Raw genomic sequence first — 5,000 nt, 5'->3', positions numbered from 1 at the left:
GAAACACTACCAACAGTTCACATCACAAGTGAAACACTACCAATAGTTCACATCACAAGAGAAACACTACCAACAGTTCACATCACAAGTGAAACACTACCAATAGTTCACATCACAAGAGAAACACTACCCGTAGGCATAGTCCACATCACCTAAGAGACACTGCCCCACATCTCAAAACAATGACGTGATGTATGGAGAGGTATGGAAAGGCACCTGACCTACATGACTTTTTATTGTGTGAAGAGATTTAAAGGGCGATGATAGTTTCGCCAGATTCTCTGTGAAAAAGAGCCCCCCTCTTTTTTTTCTTTGTTGAGAGTATAAAAACGTTTTTTTTTAATCTTCTTGATTATATAATATACTTTTTAAACATAATGTTCTAAAGATAATTCTTTGAAAAAATTAAATTCTCATAATGTATAGGATGACATTTTTCAGTATTGAGTTTGAAAGGAATATTTTGTTAGAAGTTATTAGTGCATAAAAATATTTGTATTAAGGTCAAACAATTATAACAGATTTACTTAAACTATGGAAAAGTTTACAGATTTACTTAAACTATGGAAAAGTTTACAGATTTACTTAAACTATGGAAAAGTTATCTAAAATTATGAACATTGTTCGTGATCAATTGAAAATCAACGAGGATTTATAAGAAAGAATAAAAAGAAAAACAATAAGGGCCCCTAAATGTGTATCGTCAATACATTAGTCGTTTTTTGGACAATATAACATTGAGCAGAACAAAGAACCAGCCTTAACTTGCAAAAGAATATCGAAAAAACCTGCAGTATAATATACATTTTTTACATCTCTCGTTAAACGACCAATGGAGTGAAGTCATATCATGAGATCATATTTTTGAATCACCCACTTTCATTTTGATTCCACTTTAGTAACCTAAAATTTGCATGTATTAACAATCTCTCTCTCTCTCTCTCTCTCTCTCTCTCTCTCTCTCTCTCTCTCTCTCTCTCTCTCTTGTGGAACAATAATATTACTCTACTTACAACACGTTTGCCCCTGTTTGATCACTCTGATCAAACTCAGTATCCTTAAAATATCGTATTAAACTTTGTACTGGGATGGTACTCGACTGTGGTGGGTTAAAAATGGATGGATAACATAAGTGAGCAATCGGTACATCGTAGATTTTTAGACATATACCGGACTACGGTAGGGATTAGATGGGGTACCATCTACCAAGTTAAATTGAAACCACTCCGACAATTTCTCTCTCTCTCTCTCTCTCTCTCTCTCTCTCTCTCTCTCTCTCTCTCTCTCTCTCTCTCTCTCTTCCCCAAAGGTAATGCATAACTATAGAGGTAACGAATGATTCAGCAGATATCTATCAAAATCAATCAACATAATTCAAGTTCACCAACCAGATCTTCTCAGGCTGGGGAGTTTCAAGACAACAAAACGCAATGTCAAATAACAAACGAAGAATCAAGAGAAAGACACAAAAAAAAAAACTTAGCCATGAACAGAATAGAAGAGAAACGTTGAGACGCCTAAGAAAAGTTTCTGGGTCGGAACACCTTCAAAGTCACGCTATTGGTCACGGGAAGTTTGGCTTCGAGTTCCAGTTTCACTTCGCCACAGGGCCATGGCATCTTGTAGATCATCATCATCACATCATCATCATTATCATCTTCACTATCATGTAAGTTTGTTTCTCGAGGCCCTGCTACGGATCTTGATTTCGTTCCTCACGTGGGCCCCTTAATTTTTGGGTATTTTCATATAGGTTTTCTCGAATCACTGATTCTTTTTTGAATCAATTGATTTTTAAGGATATAGCTTCTATGTCTCCGAATGATATAAAGGTTATATAATCTTAATAGATCTTGTTTTAAAAGAATATCTAGAAAGAAATCTATACAAATCGTCTCTTATTCTGTACAAATGCTTCAAGGCATTTAATGGAAATACCTAAGTCACCTCCATGAAGACATAATCTATTAGAAGCCTCAACAGAGCAGGGGGTTATCAGCAAGATCTATATACTGTATATGGTTATCAGGTATGCCATACTCAATGCATCATAGCCTAACCTTATCTAAATACTTAGTAAATGCATCCTTACCACATAATCATAATCATATGGTTCCCATTTAAAGATAAATTAATTTTCTTTGAGATGGCCAAATTTAGTGCTGTTCTTGGGTAAGCTTTCTGCTTACTATACACAGACCAATGCTCACATGGGCTGTCTCCCAGTTCATTACCAGCAGATTACTGTTGTTACGAACAGGGAAAAAATTAATATCACTTTTTACTACGTAGATATGACAACTATTCGTTTGTATTATTGGTTTTATTATTTAAATATGGCAAACTATTCGTTTGTATTACTAATTTTTCATTATCTTGGTATGAGAACTATTCGTTTGTGTTATTGGTTTTTATTATTTAGATATGACAACTATTCGTTTGTATTACTGGTTTTTATTATTTAGATATGACAACTATTCGTTTGTATTACTGGTTTTTATTATTCAGATATGACAACTATTCGTTTGTATTACTGGTTTTTTAATATTTAGATATGACAACTATTCGTTTGTATTACTGGTTTTTATTATTTAGATATGACAACTATTCGTTTGTATTACTGGTTTTTATTATTTAGATATGACAACTATTCGTTTGTATTACTGGTTTTTATTATTTAGATATGGCAACTCTTCGTTTGTATTACTGATTTATATTATCTTGGTTATGACAAACTATTCGTTTGTATTACTTATTTTTACCATGTAGATATGGCAACTATTCGTTTGTATTACTGAAGTAGCATTATGATCTTCGTGTTACTTTTTCCTCACTAATGATTCCCATTTATTCGCTTTAAGCAAGAAATGGGAACTATCTATATTCCCCTTTACTTTATGAATAATCTTCCTTATATTGAACAGTCATCAAAGACTATCTGCCTTTCCTGTTACTAGGCTTGAATAAGCCAAGTAACTAAGCTTCTTAACAGAAGGTAAACCATTGATAATTTTGGCCTTGCAATTAATTTTAGAATTCTGGTGTCTACGATGGTTGAGGAACCAGAAGCCGAGAAGGGATTTATATTGAAAATATGCGAAAAATAATGGTTCTCCATGCCCATATTATCCCCATACCAGACCAGCTATATTAATGAAAGAAGAAGTTGTTGGCAGGAGCTTAGGAGCTTTTAAGTGTCTTCAAACCATATGAATCATATGACAGCGTGACAGCAAGTCTCTATACCGACAAGGCTATTGCAGTTATAAAGAGGTTCCTAAATATACTTATAAAGATGGTTCCTAAATATACATCATAATGGAGCAAAATCAACTATCTTTTTGAAATGTCGTCATTCAAATAATTGCAAGAACTGACAACGTGTTTTAAAAACACTCTCTCTGGCCTCGCCTCGTTCCGCACGTCCGTCGAAGCCTTATCGATGCACCGACTGATCTCGCTTTCCCGGTAATATCTGGTCTTTATCCAATATTCGTCATGCCCGACATTGCCAGGTTTCCCATCTGCGGTCATTATCAGCCTTAATGTGATGAAACACACCGTCAGTCTTCCTGGCCTGATCATCTTGTTGCGTCTTCGCAAAACCTGTATCAATTCGAAGAGGCTGATCACAAGATCAAATGGTCATTTCAGATGGTCTGACGCGAACGATGGTAGCAATCGAGTTATCTTTCAAAACATTAGGATTTATATAGGCTTTCTTTCAGTTTCAAGAGGACAGAAAAAAATAAATAAAGCTTTACCCGTTTATAATGTATATTAGGTTATGACTCCGATTACCAGGAGCTGCATGATCTCCCCGGGGATCAGCGCTTGTTCTTTTTGTATTAAAATATTTATAGTATAATACAGTCGAATACAACTACCGTGTATGAGTCAGAATCTAAAGCTGCAGTAATTGTTAGCCTATTGGAAACGTCACTGCTTAGCGATCTAATGGACTGGGGTTCGTGGCCGGCTCAAGCTTGGTAATTTCTTGTAGTCTGCAACCTCATCAGCCTTGTGAGCAAAGGTGGAGCCTATAGGTCTACCTGGCGAGTCATCAGCAACTATAGGCCGGCTCTTCCAAGTCCTAAATTGGGGTGGAGAGGGGCAATGGGTGCTGATACATGTATATATGGTCAGTCTCTGGGCATTGTCCTGCTAGGACATTATCAATGTCCCTAGCCTCTACTACTCATGAGAGGCGAGAAAAATAATAACAATCCGAGTAATTTCAAACCATAAATGATGACAGCAGTTTTCCTCCCAAGAGCCATAATAAAAAAAGCACACTGAATCAAGTCAAGCGTGAACAGAAATAATGAAAAGGCTTTCAGCAATCCCATTGTCTTTCACGCTTTGCCAGTTTAATACTTCTGCCGCCCATAATTACGTTCCAAGGTTTTCGTGTGTGTCAACATCCAATCAAGGCATCGCTCAATGTTTATCTTCTGACTGCAGTAAAAAAAAAAAAAAATAAGAAAATCGTTGAGTATCAAATGATATATTGATCTGTGATACGTTCATAAAACACGTAGAGTGAAAAAAAAAGAGTTTACTCTTATGTTATGAACTAATCTAATTTTCTTTATTGATTGTGAATTAGTTGTCGTTAGTATAGTAAGTTCTTACTATTAATATTATTGTTGTTGTTGTTGCTTGCAAAACTACAACCCAAGTAGGCAAAGCAGGATGCTATAAGCCTAAGGGCTCCAACAGGGAAAAAAAGCCCAGTGAGGAAAGGAAATAAGGAACAAATAAAATAAAGTGCCCTAGTGTACCCTCAAGCAAGAGAACTAACCCAAGACTGTGGAAGAAACATGGTACAGAGGCTATGGCACTACCCAAGACTAGAGAACAATGGTTTTGATTTTGGAGTGTCCTTCTCCAAGAAGTGCTGTTTACCAAACCTATAAGTCTCTCTTCTACCCTTCCTGAGAGTATAGTAGCCAATGAACAGATATAACTATCAATGTTTTAAAAAGACACTTATGGGA

The 5,000-nt window shown here is 35.8% G+C and overlaps 1 protein-coding gene across 2 annotated transcripts in view; it reads right to left on the bottom strand.

Moving 5' to 3' along the window:
* LOC137630476 (protein FAM110A-like) overlaps window positions 1-5,000 on the bottom strand; it is a 457,004-nt gene that overhangs the window by 56,027 nt on the left and 395,977 nt on the right. The gene's annotated exons all lie outside the window — the stretch shown is intronic.

This window comes from Palaemon carinicauda, chromosome 38 (assembly GCF_036898095.1).
Source record: "Palaemon carinicauda isolate YSFRI2023 chromosome 38, ASM3689809v2, whole genome shotgun sequence".
Taxonomy (NCBI): Eukaryota; Metazoa; Arthropoda; class Malacostraca; order Decapoda; family Palaemonidae; genus Palaemon; species Palaemon carinicauda.
This window is presented reverse-complemented; position numbering and strand designations above follow the sequence as displayed.